The following is an 18,348-nucleotide window of genomic DNA, read 5'->3' on the forward strand; positions in this document are numbered from 1 at the left end:
GGCCTGTTCCGGTTTTGGAACAGACCGTTCCAGTCTTCTAAAGTCAGCTTGTTTGGGCTTTTGGGCCCTCTAAAATCCTGTCTCGTTGTTTGCATGCCCCCGGACGAAATTGGGTGTCTATAGTGAGTAAAGAAAATTGTTTTATCACTAAAAACCCTTTGAAAAATATTCTTTTTATTCATAAAGACCTTAACTCTTACCCTTATGTTACTAGTCATGAAGTGGAGATCTAAAAATAAGCTCTTTTTATAGAAATAGAATCTCAACTTCAAGATTTAGTGAAGAAGAAATGGACTTCACTTAGTCCCATTTCTTGTGCTACTTCCTTGGTGGTGCCCAGGGTAGATAGCCCTTCTTTCTTTAGGACTCCTTCAACCTTAATTGTTCTAATAAAGCACCCAATTCTTGGATTATATTGTTTGATAGATACAACTTATAGTGTCATATTTTCTATGTTAGATCTTAAGGGACATTCACATTCACTTGAATTTAATTTGACTACTTCCCTACAAGATAAACTTAGATTAGATGAGTCTTCAAGGCTCCTTTTGGCACTTTCTTCTCATAACTATCTAGTAAATAATATAATCCAAACTTGTTTAGAAACTTTCCTAGTAGTATTTTCCTTATTTTTTAGGAAACGCATAGGTTACTACATAGGGTACTTTAGGCAAGATGTTTTAGTTGTTAGGACTAATTCCTTAAGATGTTATAGTCTTAGTTTTAACACATTTTGAGGTTTTAGTTACACACCTAGAATTTGTTTAGGAGAGGATCCTATCCATTACCTTAGAAGGTCTAGTGTCATTAATTTAAACTTCTTTTCTAGGATCTCTGGAAGGATTCCTCCTAGGGTATGCCTTTGACATTTCTTATTTGAATATGTCACGTCTCATGAATGGTATTTTATAATTGTAGGTAATGATGTCTATCATGAAGATCCTCAAGATTTGAGGAAAAATCCTTTTCAAGAGGAAGGGTATGATGGAATCATACCAAGGCCAAGAAGACCAAAAGGTGATACATTGAAGGACCCAATAGGTATGGGTTAGTCTTGAAGACCAAAAAAGGATTGTATATACATAGTAGTTACTTGTATATGTTTATTTTTCCTTTGTATTTGTAAGGCACTTTCTTTCTTTTCGTATAAGATATTCCTTTTAGATTTTAGGGTATGTTACCTGGAAACTTTTGCTCCATTTGGCCTTGTATTAAAGGTCATTCATTTTCATATTTTCAATAGTATAAGTGGGGTGACAAATAGTAAGGTGTGTAGGTGCAACTAGTAATTGGGCCAGAAGTGGGCCTAGGCTAAATTTTACATATTGGTCTTGTTTTTCTCCATTTTTTTCTAAGGAATTGGTTTAGCTAGGTCTCACCATCATTTGGTGAACCTAACTAAACCAATTCCAAGATTTTTGGATTGGATTAAATGTTGGAAAATAGCCTTGGCCACCTAGCACCTTTCCTTGGCCGAATTGCATAGCTTCTCCTACACACTTGGGAAGCTTATGCTACAAGCTTCTAACTTAGCTTGCTTCCCAAGCTCCTAAGTTAGAAGCTTGCTCGAAAAGCCTCCTAAACTAACTAGGCCGGTCAAGCTTGACTAACCATGGTTCTCTTGAACCATAGTTAGTCTAGCTTGAACCACAAGTTTCCCTCCACTATATAAGTCTTTCTCTTGGCTTTGTAATCACTTTTGACATATATAAGTTCAGAATTTTCAAAAATTTCTCTCTAATCAAGAGTCCAAAACCGTGGAGAACTTTCTCTCCTTAAGAACCTTCACAAAGGAATCCTTCCTTTATGCCTTGGTTCATCACTTCTTCTTCTTCAAGAAGATTGCCACACCATCCATTGTTGTTTCCTTCAAGCTTTTGGAGCTTGAATCTTGTGCATGAAAACCTCTAAGCCTCAAGAGAAGATTTGACTTGAAGATGAAGCTAGTTGAAGAACATCAATCCCTTCCACTAGAAGTTTCCATCAGAAACCCACTAAGAGGGCTGCGCAAAAATTAGGGCAAGGTTCGCTAGGAGACCCACTGTCGCCACCTGCCGAAACGGACCTTGGCATTCGCGACGATGGTCGGACTCTTTTTATAGTTTTGGAAAATGATGGATTGTTAGAACGACTTATTCTCAAACTGAGACCTCATCGAACTAACAATTTTATTGAATGAGTCACCAATCCATGTTAATCTCAAGCGAGACCCTCCATGGATTAGTGGTTTTCGCAAACGAAGGGTTCTTGGAGTCGCCACCAATGTTTTACTCAAAACATTGGAAAAAGAGATAAGGCAATTGATTTCAAAAATCAACTTTGGCCATTACAACCAGAGTCGGGTAAGGGAGTCGGTTACGTGCGAGGAAGGTGTTAGCACCCCACAACGCCCCTTTCGGGTTCCCTATGACGAATTATTTTATTAATAATAGTGTAAAATTACTAAATTACCCCTATTTATTATAAACGGCTATGAATAAGATATCTACATGATGAATAAATTAAACATGCGATGCAACAATCAGAAAGCAGTAAAAGGAAGGATTTTGAAGAAGAAACCTTTGAAGCGTACTTTTATATATTCAAATGTTAGGAGGCTTTTTGGCGCTCCCTCCCACTACACGCTCGCTCGCTCCTTCCCTAAAAATTAATCTTTACTATGGAAATCAAAAAGATTTCCCTTCGACTAGTTCGAATTCTCAAGCTAAATGCTCAGAACTCAAGAACTTCGTCGGATCGGCTCTCGGAGAGAATTCTAGGGCAGAACACTGCTCAAAAACCCCAGAATACTCAGCAAGAGGGTCCAGAAGTCTGGAAAAGGTGTGGAATGACGTCCAAATGACGTCCTATATATAGGAGTGAGGCGCAGTACGGCCTCTGACATCAATACGGCCCGTACTGAAGATTTGAACTACAGTACGACCGTATTGAATTCAGTACGGCCGTACTGAAGTTTCAAAAACTTCAGTACGGCCGTATTGGTTTGAGTACGGCCGTACTGAAGTTCAAAAACTTCAGTATGGCCGTATTGGTTTCAGTACGGCCGTATTGTAGTTCAAATTGTTCAGTACGGCCGTACTGAACTTCTAGGAGGCCGTATTGAGCTTTAATCCTCCCACTTCTTTATTTTAAGCTACTCTAAGACCTCTAAACCTACAGATAATCATCCTAGGGTCTTCCAGGAGTCCTTCTGGCTGACTTTCCTTCGGTCTTCGAGTCTTATTTCCGACCCGGACAATTTTAGGGGTCTACAGTTGCCCCCCCTTTACTTAGTCAAACGGCTTTTTAGTGTACCGGTTGCGAAGTAAAGGAGTTGACCCAATTGTCCGGGGAGTAGGCCATCCTTCTGACTTGTAGTGTCTTCCGATGGAAAATTGTTGAGTAGCCTCTCCAGGTTGAGTATTAGTCGTCGCCTCTCCAGGCTCGTGCATACCTCGGTGCTTCTGACAACCTCGGTAGCTGAGTACCGCCTCTCCAGGCTTAGCTTCGCTCGTCCTTCGAGCCGGAAACTGCATACCTCCGTGTTTGTGACGACGGGGTAGCGTGAGTACCGCCTCTCCAGGCTTAGCTTCGCTCGTCCTTCGAGCCGGAAGCTGCATACCTCCGTGTTTGTGACGACGGGGGTAGCGTGAGTTTGCCCTCTCCAGGGTCTGCGGTTTGCCCTCCCCAGGGTTGCGTATCTCCGTGCTTCTAGTCACTTTGGTAGCGTGAGTTTGCCCTCTCCAGGGTCTGCGGTTTGCCCTCCCCAGGGTTGCGTACCTCCGTGCTTCTAGTCACTTTGGTAGCGTGAGTTTGCCCTCTCCAGGGTCTGCGGTTTGCCCTCCCCAGGGTTGCGTACCTCCGTGCTTCTAGTCACTTTGGTAGCGTGAGTTTGCCCTCTCCAGGGTCTGCGGTTTGCCCTCCCCAGGGTTGCGTACCTCCGTGCTTCTAGTCACTTTGGTAGCGTGAGTTTGCCCTCTCCAGGGTCTGCGGTTTGCCCTCCCCAGGGTCTGCCTCCGTGTTTCTGACGACGTTGGCAGTGTGAGTTTGCCCTCTCCAAGGATTGTGATGATTTTGTCTCCACAGTCCACGATGCTGCTTCGACGGTTGTTTTTGATTTTGATGCCGCTGAGGGCTGGATAACGCAGGGATCCGTCTAGGGGATGTGCAGTTATTTCATAAGTTCTTGTGTCCCAACTTTCCATTGCGTAGTTGGTACCCACTGGGGAATTTCTGATTCCTTGGGGATGCAGACACGAAGATGCTCTTTCTGAGGTGAGCGATGCCTTATGATTGGTTGACGTCCTTTCGACGTTGGTGGAGTATCCCGGTTATCCTTATTCGGGTGACTCTTTTTGATTTTCTGATTTTGTTGCCTCTGCGTAGGCTGTTATCCGCTGGGGGATTCTGTCGTATTGATCTTGATTGGCCTCTTCTGTTAGGCGGATTATCTTGACGTTCGGTGTTTGGCTGAATGCCGAATTCCGTTTGGGGAATGGTTATTGATCTTTTCGATTTTTCTCTTTTTGAAGGGGTGCCTCTGAGTAGGCGAATGGGAATTGAAGATCTTATGTATCCCAGAGTATTATTTAGAAAGCCTCTTCAGGCTTAGCTTCACTCGTCGCTCGAGTTGGACAGCTATCTTCCACTGAGGAAGTCTGAGTCCTTTGACTCGGATATTCTGTTCGGATGATCATGCTTCCATTGGGGAATCTTGCTGATCTTGCACTGATAGCTCTTACTGGGAATTTGGTCCAAGAGAGTGAGCTGAGAAGTCTCTGGGGAGTATTATTTCGGCAAGCCTCTCCAGGCTCAGTTATTCTGTACGATTTATTGGTTTTTCTGTTCAGCCCAAGAGTGCAAACTGAGATGTCCCTTGGGGAGTATTATTTCGGCAAGCCTCTCCAGGCTCAGTTATTCTGTATGATGAGGGAGTATTATTTCAGCAAGCCTCTCCAGGCTCAGTTATTCTGTATGATGAGGGAGTATTATTTCGGCAAGCCTCTCCAGGCTCAGTTATTCTGTATGATTGGGGAGTATTATTTTGGCAAGCCTCTCCAGGCTCAGTTATTCTGTACGGTTGGGGAGTATTATTTCGGCAAGCCTCTCCAGGCTCAGTTATTCTGTACGATGCGGTTGATTTTCTGAATTTTTGCCTTTTTTGTCATTTTTTGGCTTTTTCTGTTGACTGCTGTCATACACAAGCAATTTTTTCTATTTTTCTATTTTATGCGATTGCCTCATGATAAGGTCTTTAAATGTGCAATTAAAGGCCAATACGGCTGTATCCATTTCAGTACGCCTGTATTGAGTTAAAAATTTGTTCATAACCCTAATTTTAGTACGGGCGTACTGAACATGGTACGGGCGCATTGTTTTTTCTGAAGTTTGTATTTTTTTGTTTTTTTTTTTTTTGTTTTTTTGTTTTTTTTGTTTTGTTTTTTTTTGTTTTTTTGTTTGTTTTTTCAATAAACAGAGAATAAGTGATCTTCCAGTACACCTATCATCTGTATGCATGTATGCAGTATGATGCACCTAATTCTATTTGATTTTATTTTTTCAAAAGAATTAACCGATGCATTTCTTTGCTTGGATTTTGCCATTCCTCTAGACGGGCTGTGCGCTGCCGATTTCTGTAACCGAGGAATGATGCGTGTTATATCGAGATTGGTGTCATCAACCAAGTGATCCTTCCCTTCCTTTAGAAGACATGTCAACCCTCCTATTGACCACTATATCTCCATGTTTCCACTAGATTATCCTAAAATCGTTTGGGACAAGAGAGAAAAGAAAGGAAAGATATTTTTGTTCTAAAGTTTGTGTTTTAGAGGGGATTTATTTTTCAAAAATGGTTTTTGTAAGAATGGTTGGCCAAGGTAGGCTTATGTGTTTAGGCTTGTTTGATTAAACACTTATGAAGTTAAGAAAATCTTGTTATTGACGTTGTAATTTTGACAACTTAGATAGCTTCCCTTGAACCTTTTTTGAATTCGGCTCATGGTACCATCATGGATTTCTTTTGTTTTTTGATTGTCCTTATTTTTGCCTAAAACACCCTTTTGTGGCGTTTTAGCGGACTTTTGTTTTTGTTCATTTTTGCAACCCTAACTTTTGCCTAGGTCACCCTTTCGTGGGATTCCTAGCGGGTCTTTTGCTCTTATTTTTGCGCAGCCCCCTTTTTGGGTTTCCTGCCGAGCTTCTTTTATTTTTTTGTTTTTAAAGGATTTCTTTTTTATCCATGATGGCACTTGTCGAGGCCAAGGAAAGGTGCTCCAAGTTGTCACACACACTTCCACATAAAAATGATGCGGGTTTATTATTATTAAGACAATTTTAACCTCATTCATGCTTATTCAAACAGGGTTAAAAATAATGCGGTCTAGAAATTTATTGCAAGCAAGAAAAGAAGCAATAAGAAAGAATAAAGAATGATTTTATTATAATCATAATGGAAACATGTGCCCTATCGAGGCTCGGGGGTCGGGCTGTCCCCGAGGAGTAATCTCTAACAGTCATCAGGTCTATACATCCCTATCGGAAGGAGAAGAGCACTTGATGATGATGACCGGCCTTGACGCTTGTGAACCGGCCTTCCTAAAGATCTGGCTTAAAGAACGTCGAGGAGGATCTTGGTTCCTCTTCGTCCTTTGATCTTTAATAGGGTTGTATCCTAACCCTTGTTTCCCCGAATTATTCTTGATAGTGGGTAGCTCGGGAATTCCTTGGGAATCCTTGCCAAGTCCTTGTCCGGGCAAGTATCCGTTCTTGGTGAGCATGTAGGCTACCTTCTTCATTTCTCGGGGAAACGTTTCGACATTGGCAATCTCCAATGCTTGGAAGGAGGTTTCTAGAGCTTCCTCTGCTGCATCCACGTAAGGTATGGCAGATGGCTTGCTGATGAGTATGTCATCTTCAGCTTGTACAGTCACCAGCTTGTCACCCACTATGAATTTGACTTTCTGGTGGAGCGTAGAGGGAACAACTTTCGCATTATGAATCCAAGGTCGGCCAAGGAGACAGCTGTATGCGGGAGTAATGTCCATCACTTGAAATTCGACGTTGAAGATGGTGGGTCCAATTTGGATTGGAAGATTGACTTCTCCCACCACTTCTCTTTTAGAACCGTCGAAAGCTCAGACGATCATGTTGCTCGGGCGCATTTGGATTCCCTTGATTATCACTTGCTCGAGCGTTCTTTTTGGCATCACATTCAAGGAAGATCCATTATCTACCAAGACTTTAGCGATGTGATATTCCTTGCACTTGACAGAGATGTGCAAGGGCTTGTTGTGGTTCGGTCCCTCAGCGGGGATTTCTTCATCGGTGAAAGTGAGGTGATCATTAGTCGTGATGTGACTAACAATCCCCTCAAATTTGTCTTGGGAGATAGTGTGCGACACGTATGCCTCGTTCAAGACTTTCAACAGAGCTTGCCGATGCGGTTCGGAGCATAGGATCAACGACAACAGAGTAATCTTTGATGGCGTCTTGATCCACGATGGAGTACTCGCTCTGTCGGATATATTTTAACAGCTCATTAGTCTCCTCCTCGGATTCTTTATTTTCCTCGGTTTTCTCTTCTTTTTCTTTCCCTTTATTCTTGGGAGCTTTATCATGAAGATCTTCGGGAGTGTAGATCCTGCCACTCCTAGTCATGCCCCCAAGTCCAGCGATGTTAGAGATATCGCTGTCGGTAGAAGAATGGATGTCGTATATCCATGGCACAGCCTTATTCGATTCGTAGGGAAAAGGTCTTGGAGCAGTGATCCTTAACGGTGTCGGACCTTCCCCTTTATTCGTCTTGATTACCAACAACGGAGTTGATGTGCGTTTGCTTGGCGCGGTTGTTGGCTTACACTTAATAACAAATGGCGTGCGATCCATTTTGAACATACGCATCGATTAATCCTTTCTTTTTATTAATGTTTATTATTGAATTACTAGGAGAGATGTATGCAATGCACTCCCCTAGATCCCTCCATGATTTTCGATAAGAATGCATGATATGAGATGATGGCGATGAATATGCATGCATTGTGTTTATTCAACTAAGCATTATCATGTTTTCGGGATGTCCCTAAGATGATGCATGATTTTGCTTGGTTTGGATAAATAATTTTTTTTTCTTTATTTTTCTTTGGGTATTTTTTTTTTTGTATTTTTTTTGGGTGAAAAATGGAAACTACCTACATGAATGTGATGAAGGTAGATGTTAACACCATGTAATGGAAGATTCTTATTCCTATTTATTCTTATTTTAAAAGGGAATGTTGTATGTTTAAATAATGCAATGTATGCTCAAACAATGTCACATAAACAATGCACAAACAATTCACTCATCCACGAATAGTCACGAGCGAATCACGAGGTAGGGGTATCCTGCAGAAAAGTGCATATTCAAGGAGGTTCTAACTGTTCTCACTGGTCTGAGGCCCCCAAGGTGCCCCCATTATAGGGACCCAATTCCTCTCGTCGTAAGTCGATGGAAAGTTCCAACGCACTGTCGGACTTGAGTTCATGGTTATCACCTTGAGTGATGTTTTCCGACAACGGTCTGCGGGCACCTATAGACCCATTCGACAACCGGCCGTACTAACATCCACTCCCTATGGCTTTCCACTCATGCCCCCGGGTATAGAGGGAACTGTTGTGTGCAAAGGTTTGTGTGCAGTTTTTATTTCAAACAATTGCAAAAATTTAAACATTCAACAGTTATTAAAAGCCACATAGATAAAACATATTATCATACAAGCGAGGGGTAATGAAGTAATTTTAGACTATCATTTAAAAAAACAATCCATCACTAAATGGGACTGACTCTCGAGGCTTCCCCAGCGGAGTCGCCATCTGTCGCCACCCGCCGAAACGGACCTTGGCATTCGCGACGATGGTCGGACTCTTTTTATAGTTTTGGAAAATGATGGATTGTTAGAACGACTTATTCTCAAACTGAGACCTCATCGAACTAACAATTTTATTGAATGAGTCACCAATCCATGTTAATCTCAAGCGAGACCCTCCATGGATTAGTGGTTTTCGCAAACGAAGGGTTCTTGGAGTCGCCACCAATGTTTTACTCAAAACATTGGAAAAAGAGATAAGGCAATTGATTTCAAAAATCAACTTTGGCCATTACAACCAGAGTCGGGTAAGGGAGTCGGTTACGTGCGAGGAAGGTGTTAGCACCCCACAACGCCCCTTTCGGGTTCCCTATGACGGATTATTTTATTAATAATAGTGTAAAATTACTAAATTACCCTTATTTATTATAAACGGCTATGAATAAGATATCTACATGATGAATAAATTAAACATGCGATGCAACAATCAGAAAGCAGTAAAAGGAAGGATTTTGAAGAAGAAACCTTTGAAGCGTACTTTTATATATTCAAATGTTAGGAGGCTTTTTGGCGCTCCCTCCCACTACACGCTCGCTCGCTCCTTCCCTAAAAATTAATCTTTACTATGGAAATCAAAAAGATTTCCCTTCGACTAGTTCGAATTCTCAAGCTAAATGCTCAGAACTCAAGAACTTCGTCGGATCGGCTCTCGGAGAGAATTCTAGGGCAGAACACTGCTCAAAAACCCCAGAATACTCAGCAAGAGGGTCCAGAAGTCTGGAAAAGGTGTGGAATGACGTCCAAATGACGTCCTATATATAGGAGTGAGGCGCAATACGGCCTCTGACATCAATACGGCCCGTACTGAAGATTTGAACTACAGTACGGCCGTATTGAATTCAGTACGGCCGTACTGAAGTTTCAAAAACTTCAGTACGGCCGTATTGGTTTGAGTACGGCCGTACTGAAGTTCAAAAACTTCAGTATGGCCGTATTGGTTTCAGTACGGCCGTATTGTAGTTCAAATTGTTCAGTACGGCCGTACTGAACTTCTAGGAGGCCGTATTGAGCTTCAATCCTCCCACATCTTTATTTTAAGCTACTCTAAGACCTCTAAACCTACAGATAATCATCCTAGGGTCTTCCAGGAGTCCTTCTGGCTGACTTTCCTTCGGTCTTCGAGAGTCTTCGAGTCTTATTTCCGACCCGGACAATTTTAGGGGTCTACACCCACAAATAAAAAAGGGTAACCTAGGAAAAAGTGAGGATCAAGAAGAAAATGTCTGCTAGGGAACACAACTCAAGTAACCTAGGAAAAAGTCAGGACAAAGCAGTATCTCGAGCAGAAAACCGAAAAGGTAGCTTGGGAAGATCATTTAACCAATACGCAATCTCAATTCATCACTTAATTTTGAAGGAAATAATAAGATAACATGGAAAATGGTATTTTGAATGTGCATGTTCATAAACTTAAACCACTAGCCTACCTTAGCCAGCTATGCTTCTAAAAATCATTTTTGAAAAGAATCTCTTCTAACGAACCTTTTGCAAAAAAAAATTATATAAATACATCCCCTTCCTTTATTTTCTCTTGACCCATATGACATTAAGGTAGTACACGGAGTATGCATAGTGAATACTCATAGAGAGAAGTTGGAGGTGCCCCATAATAGAGTCTAGGAATGCTTAATCTAAAGAATAGACAAATCATATCCTGTGTAGGCAAAGGACGGCCTAATGCGTAAATCTCAGGTTCAAGTAAGAACACCCGACAAGGATGGATTTGGCACGATTCAAGGCTAGCGATCCATGCCAATGATTAATACACATAGGTAAATTTCTTGAAAGTAAAATTAAATATGCATTTAAGCATTAGCATAGAGGCATCATTACATAGCATTCATATGGCACAAGTGTGCACAAAAGGGTATAAGTTTGCTTTAAATAAAAAAATTAAAAAAAGAAAATCCAATCCATTCCTGTTTTGCATTTTATTTTGCATTCTTGCATTCTTTGTTTGTGTCTACCTATTACATGGGAATCTAGAGGCCGAAGCACTCGTAAAAAGCTCAATAGCCAGATAAGGCCTTAAGAGACAAAATCATGTCAAGAAGCCTAGCCCCAACAAGGGCACTCCCTACAAGTGGTTCCATATAGTCACCAAGCAAAGAATGACACATCAACAACAAGATGTAGTAGAATAACGAAGGAAGAATAATCGAGCCTACAAGCACAAAGAAACCACTATGCTTTATTCTTTCTTCGATCGAGCTATACCCTTCAACTGAATTAACACTACTAGAAAGTTGTTGTTCAACATCGTCAATTTTACATCGGTTTAGGTAGAACTGATGTAAAAATTGGATGCGGTGGCATATTCGTAAATATGAGTTGAATGTAAAGAAAATTTACATCGGTTATGTACAAAATTGATGTAATTATTAAGCATTTTACATCATTTTTAATTGGACCGATGTAGATTTAGATGCGCGGTGGCAATTTTGTAAATATTTACAAGTAGATCTACATCAGTTTTCAAAATAACCGATGTAGTATAGAAGCTAGGGTTTAACACGTACAGTGTGCGTTGCAATGTGAAGTGCTTCGAAGCCATATGCTTCTTCCCAACACCCAGCCTCCACCATTCTCACAACGTCAACCTCCTCCCTCCAGGATCTCTTCGCCCCACCAAGGCCATCTCGCTCTCGGCAGCCATGAAGACAAACACGGCGAACTTGCTGAGGGCCTTGCGGAGCGTGGTGGTGCCCTAGATGTCGACCCGGAGCACGACGTCGCAGCCCTTGGCGAGCGCCTCGCGAATCTGCAGCTTGGGGACGCCCTTGTAGTCACCGTAGACGAGCGCGTACTCGAGGAGCTCGTCGCGATGGACCATGGCGACGAAGTCGTGCTTGAAGACGAAGAGGTAGTCGCGGCCGTGGAGCTCAGAGGGGCGGCGGGGACGTGTGGTGGCGATGACGATGAAGTGTAGGCCGCGGCAAGACTCGCGGAGGCGGGCGATGAGGGTGTCCTTGCCGATATTGCTGGGGCTGCGATGATAAGGGGGTTGGGGTCAGAGCGTTGGGCTTTGTCCAAGGTGGAGATGGGGACCGGTGAGGGTCTCCTGGCATCCCCCATTTTCGAAGAGGAGAAGCTTCTAATTGTTAGGGTAAAACCCTAACCCTTTTTATTTTATTTTAATTTTTAATTTTAATTTTTTTTATTTTGTGACTTTTGTATGACTTCTATGTGGGAATCTACGGCTGTGGGAAGAAATGAGTATTGTCAAGGGGTTGGGCTGGGATTATTAAATGAGTCCTTGATTTATTGAATCGGCTCCTAGAGAGCTATATGGATGGTATAGGGGTAAGTTTCTAGGTTGGGGTTGCAATGTTGTGGTCTCAATTTATGGGCTCAGATTTTGTCATTTTTACCATGCCTACTTGCATGAACAAAAACTAAAACTAAAGCTGTAGTCTGGAGTGAGAGTGCCACCAACAACTTATAATTTCTCCATTACCTGTTAATTTTGAGCCGATGTTGCTGCAATTAGACGCATATTATAGCTGATATTTTCACCTCTTGATTTATGTCATGTCTAGAAAGAAATCATATTAATTTTTGTATTTGTAATAAGTTCTAATAAGCACCCAAGCATTTGGGGAACCTTCTCTTGATAGCTACCTTCACGGTGGGAGAGAACAAGCCACTTAAGTACTCCATGGAACATCCCATACTACTACTTTATGTGAGACTTAGGCACCCCATAATATTAATACCCAAGTTCCTGTGCTATAGAAAATATATTTGAATTTTCAAGAAACAAAGTTGCATTTCTTAGGATGAACTGATGTTCGAGATAATATTGTAAAAATGTCTAGTTCCAACATTGACAATAGAGATTGACAACGACTTTTGCGTGAAGTAGAAATAAAATATATTTCTTACATTTTCATTTTCTATTTTTTTTTCTTTTCTATTTCCTTATTATTCGTAAAACTCATTCTCATCACTACATCAAGCCTCGTTATCTCTCTTGAGGTTGCAGGCTTATACAAAAAAAGAGAGAGAATGAGTCTCATCTCAATGCAATTCTGATTTTGAAAACCAAAGTTTTACTTAGTAAGTTCTTCTGAAGTTCATGGCTTTATTTTCTCACACCACAGCATCTCTAGTTTCTATTCAAATTTGACTTTAACTTTTTAAAGTGTGTTTCTGTGTTTGTTTGTTTGTCTTCGTCTTCCTTTAAGGTTATTGTTTGTGAGAAATGAGAATTTTCTTTTCAGCATGTGTGTTTCATTGGGAACAATACTTGAGAAAAACAATTTTGACTTTTGATAGTGAAAAAGGCTAGTCACTTTTCATCACTTTATTTATTTTATTTTTTTTACATTTCAAAGTAGCTATAAATAATCAAATTCCCTGCTCAAGAGCATAGAGCTTAATCAAGCTCAAGTCTTTTTGGGATTTGAGTGGAGGGTAAGTGTTTAAATTTGTTTCATTTTACTTATAGACTCATTTTTATTGCATGTAATTTAGTCTGAACTTCATTACCCTTTTCCAGCTTTGTAATGGAGTTAACAGATTGAGATTCATTTGATCTTGAGTATCGTTTCTTTTTTGTTTCAAATAAATTTTGGAATTTGATCATGCTCTTGTGAATCTGTGATTTTGAATTTTGTTGTATCTTTGTGTTGTTCAAGGAAAATGTGTTGCTAAAATGCCTGGAAAACCTGACATTGATGATTGGCGCGTGGCGTAAGTTTCAGGGATTCGTAGGAAAAGGAATTTGTTTATATGGGTTGAACTCAGGGAGGATGATGGTGATATTCGTAGGCAGCCATTGGAGGTAATGACCTTTATTTTGTGTTCTTAAGGAAAGTCATGGCCCAAGCTATACTTCCTTCTTATTTTTCTTGGGTGACTCAATCTGCATAGGCAATATATCCTAGAGATCCAGGTCTAGATGCATCATTTCAGAAGTGGGGTCACACCCAAGTTGCTGCTGGGGCTAGGGTTGCTTGCTACCACGATGAAATTAAACTTTCCCTTCTTGCTACGTAGATGCCAAATCACCACCTTCTATTTACTTTATTTCATGTTGATCTGCAAACAAAATTGGAAGCTCCTAAGCCAGTAAGTTAATTTATGTGTTCCACTAAATTCATTATTTTTTCATTCCTGCCTTTATTGCTTGTGTCTGTACATATGGATTGTTTTGAATTGATTATGCTTTTTAATTTTTGACAGGTGGTTATTGGATATACAACACTTCCTTTATCATCCCATGCTCAGTATGTTCTCTTAATTTGATAATTTTCCCTTTGGTTATATTTAAATATTTATTTTATTAATTAATGATAGCTCTTGGTTTATTGCTTTGCATAGTGAAACCAAAATGTATTGATTGCCATAGAAATCTTAATTAAAATTTTAATGACCATGGTATTGATGCAAGCTGGGATCTAAAATTTTACATCTGATGAAAATATTTACTTCTTTTTGTACTTGCGTGGCATGCTGATTTTATCTCTTTTCTGGTGTTATACATGAACCTATTAACTAATAATTCAAACTGGCAATATGAAAAGTTGTTCAAATTTTAGCATATGTGCATATGTAATGAGTTGATCCTAAGTTATCCAATGAGCACAAATTTGAATAAGTCATGTTGCATGTATGCTAATTAACCAAAGTACAGCATTTAAGGGATTATTTTCAGAAAAAGCATTAATCACCCATATTGCATTGGAAATCTTTATTTGTAACATCTTTTATGCTAATGCCTCTCTTGTAGGTTTGGTTTCCCTCTAGATGATAATTGATATTTCATTGCTGATGTGATTCTTCATTTTTGTTTTCCCTGATTCCTATTTTCCTTTCTTATTGCAAGTACTAGTTATGTGTTGAAGACTTGGTGCTTATTTGGATTTGTGTACTTTGGGGCCAAAAAGTTTTATTTTATTAAGATTGTCCAAGGAGATATTGCTGTAAATTGATTGAGGAAGTACTGGTGGAAAGAATAAATATTGAAATATAAAGAGAACCGATGTAGATTTATGCTTAAATCTACATCGGTTTTTCAGAACCGATGTAAAAATGTATACATTTTCTACGTCGCTCTATTCTACATCGGTTTTAGAACCGATGTAGAATATGCATCTTGTAGTAGTGTAAGGATGATTCAAGAAAATGCCAAGACCAGGAATGACTTCCTCACCAAAGCCAGGAGTGGATTTCAAAATAATACTCATCAATAAAAACCCAATCAAACGTCCCAACATCAAGACTAGTAAAAGCTCGCAAGACAACCACAACACCCTTAAGCCACCTCAACTAACACCACATTAGGATCAATAGGAGCTCTCATACTCCGTAGATAAACACTATCTAACACCCCAACAAAAACAACAAAAGCATCCAAATCAATCACTTCTCCACCACAATGAGCATTGCTTCACACAACCCAAACTAGGGTCATCAGCGACGTCAAGCACATACATCACTCGAGAGGGGATAGGATCCCAAGCCACGATCCCTCTCAAACAAGGAATCCTTCTTGCCTGACATCTCAAGGGTGCAATTCATCAAAAAACACTCCACCAAAAAAAGAAATAGGATCATAAGCCATGGTCCTTCATAAAACTCCTCCACCCATTGATATAGGGGTATTTTTGACAAACCACATGCAAGCAATTAGGTTCAAGCATCAACCTCCGGCTTGGAGAGGCTACAAAGAATACTCACCGCATCATCTCGCAAGAAATATGACCCACCTCCCATCAGCACAAGGGCACAACCTACAAGCGATCCCCATCTTAATTAGACATCCTCGCCAAAGAAAAGAGGCAATCAGATCATAGAAATCACAGCAGGTGACCTGGAGAGGTCGACACGATAATACTCGTCATCTTAAGCCGGCAGCCTGAAGAGGCTGGCACAATAATATTCACCATCTCAGCAAGCAGCCTGGAGAGGTCAGCACAATAATACTCATCATCTTTAATTAGGCGGCCCGATGAGACCGACACAATAATACTCACCATCTCAATAGGCGACCTGGAGAGGCCGACACAATAATACTCATCATCATAGTAGGTGGCCTGGAGAGGCCGACACAAGAATACTGAACATGACAACAGGTAGCCTGGAGAAACTGACACAATAATACTCATCATCACAATAGGTGGCCTAGAGAGCCCGACACAATAATACTCAACATCACAGTAGGCAGCCCAGAAAGGCTGGCACAATAATACTCATCGTCCCCCCAAGCGACCTAGAGAGACCAGTACAATAATACTCACCATCACAGCATACGACCTGGAGAGGCCGGCACAATAATAGTCACTACTAAGCAGGCGACCTGGAGAGGCCGACACAATAATACTCACCTCCTAATCTGGGATATGACAAATTCGTAAGGGAAAAGTCTAGAGAGATGGTACTCACCTCCCAATCCGATACACGACAAAGTCGTAAAGGAAGATGCCTGGAAAGGCATCATAATACTCACTTGGCGAGAGAAACATAGAATTCTTGCCACACATACATCCTCAAGGAAGACGCCTGGAGAGGCATCATAATACTCACACGATAAGAACAACACTAGAATCCCTGCCACCCATCTCATTCCCTAATTAAGACGCCTAGAGCATCACTACAATACTCACATAGCGGGGCATCATACATCCCGTTAGCCCTAGCCCAAATTGGGGGGCATATCAAGCATTCCCCTACTTGTCAACCAGAGGGGCATCCCATAACACCAATAAGAGGACACCGTCAAGTTCCTCAAGTCAAAGCTCGGAAAAGGTTGCTAGACCCTCAAAACTAGTACAAGCTTGGAAAGGTTGCTAGACCCTCAAAACTAGTACAAGCTCAGAAAAGGTTGCTAGACCCTCAAAACTAGTACAAGATCGGAAAAGGTTGCTAGACCTTCAAAACTAGTACAAGATCAGAAAATGTTGTTAAAACCTCAAAACTAGTACAAGATCGGAAAAGCATGCTTGGACCGAATGTTCTTGAGGTTAATCCTTTGGAGAAGCTTGAATCTCCATGAAAGAAGCTTCCATGGAGGAGAAGCCTTGAAGAGATGGTTCGGCCACTTCTAGTTAGGGTAGAAGATTGAGGAACCAAAACAAAGGTTGAAGAACCTTTGAGGGAAACCTAGAGTGGAGGTGCTCACGGTTTTGGTGACTCTTGTTTGAGAGAGAAAATTCAGAGTTTATTTCTCAAATATGACAAAAGTGAGTACAAGTGTAGGAAAATCAAATATATAGGGAATAGTAGCTTGTAGGAGAAGTTATCCCTAACCATGGTTCATTAAGAACCATGGTAGGATTAACTTAAACTCCTACGGTTTAGCTAGCTTCTAGGAGAAGCTAAACCTTGACCATGGTTCTTTTAGGAACCAAGGTAAGGTTAAGCTAACCTTGCTTGAGTTTAGAAGCTTGCAAGACAAGCTTCAAACTCAAGCAAGAATGCTTGAAAAATTCAGCCAAGGAGAAGGAAGTAAGCTAGGCGGCCCATGGTTCAAATTGCTCCTTGATTTAATTTGAAATTCTTTGATTTGGTTTAGTTAGGTTCATCATATGATGATGAAACCTAGCTAAATCAAATCTATGAAAAATTAGGAGCAAAATGAGTCCAATATGTAAAATTTTGCCTAGGCCCAACTCTGGCCCAATTTCTAAGCACACTCCCTAACTTTGCTAAATGTCACCCCCTTTTTCCTACTGAAAAAATAAAGAATGAGTGTGTCAACTAGGGAGGTTAAATGGAGTTAAACTCTCCAAGTAACCTACCTCAAAATCAATATACAAACACTAGAAAAAGCTAGTAAAGTGCCTCACAAATACAAAGGCAAAAATAACCTATACACAAGACTATGTATAAACTGTACAATATAAACAAGTAGAACTAAGGCCTTCTCTTCATGATAGAGCATTCCAAGTGAAGATTATCTTGGGCCTGACAAGCCCATTAGTCTTCTCTAGATCCAGCTCTTCCTGTATCATCCTCCTAGCCATAGCTCTGGTCACTAGGCCCTTGGCCCATGGTCTATCATCCCCTCCTTCTTGAGAAGGATTTGTCCTCAAATCTGTAGGTTCATCTTCTTCACCATAGCCTGTAAAAGGAATAAGATCACTCACATTAAAAGTGTTACTCACTCCATAATCACTGGGAAGATCTAACCTATAAGCATTATCATTTATTCTTTGGAGGACTTGGAAGGGACCATCTCCTCTTGGGTTGAGTTTAGACTTCCTTTGAGAAGGAAATCTTTCCTTTCTCAAATGAAGCCAAACCCAATCCCCTTCCTCAAAAATGAGGGCTTTCTTTCCCTTGCTTCTATCTAAAGCAGTTCTCTCATTTTGTTGTTGTATTTGAGTTTTAACCTTCTCATGCAATTTCTTAACAAATTCAGCCCTCGATACCCCTTCTTTATGAAAATAATGAGAAGAATCTGGTAGGGGTATTAGGTCTAAAGGAGTAAGAGGGTTAAAACCATATACAACCTCAAAAGGTG

At 40.7% G+C, this 18,348-nt stretch overlaps 1 long non-coding RNA gene and 1 pseudogene across 1 annotated transcript; one reads left to right on the plus strand and one right to left on the minus strand.

Annotated features, from left to right (window-relative positions):
* Nucleotides 1-11,466: 11,466 nt before the first annotated feature.
* Nucleotides 11,467-12,551, minus strand: LOC109814478 (guanylate kinase 3, chloroplastic pseudogene; annotated as a pseudogene).
* Nucleotides 12,552-13,577: 1,026 nt separating this feature from the next.
* On the plus strand, nt 13,578-14,235 carry LOC145957037 (uncharacterized). The gene is made up of 2 exons (XR_014433468.1): nt 13,578-13,665; nt 13,755-14,235. It is a non-coding gene; the product is annotated as an uncharacterized LOC145957037 (long non-coding RNA).
* The last annotated feature ends 4,113 nt before the right edge of the window (nt 14,236-18,348 follow it).

The sequence above is a fragment of the Cajanus cajan genome, chromosome 4 (genome assembly GCF_000230855.2).
Source record: "Cajanus cajan strain Asha chromosome 4, NIPB_CcT2T_4, whole genome shotgun sequence".
In the NCBI taxonomy this organism is placed as follows: Eukaryota; Viridiplantae; Streptophyta; class Magnoliopsida; order Fabales; family Fabaceae; genus Cajanus; species Cajanus cajan.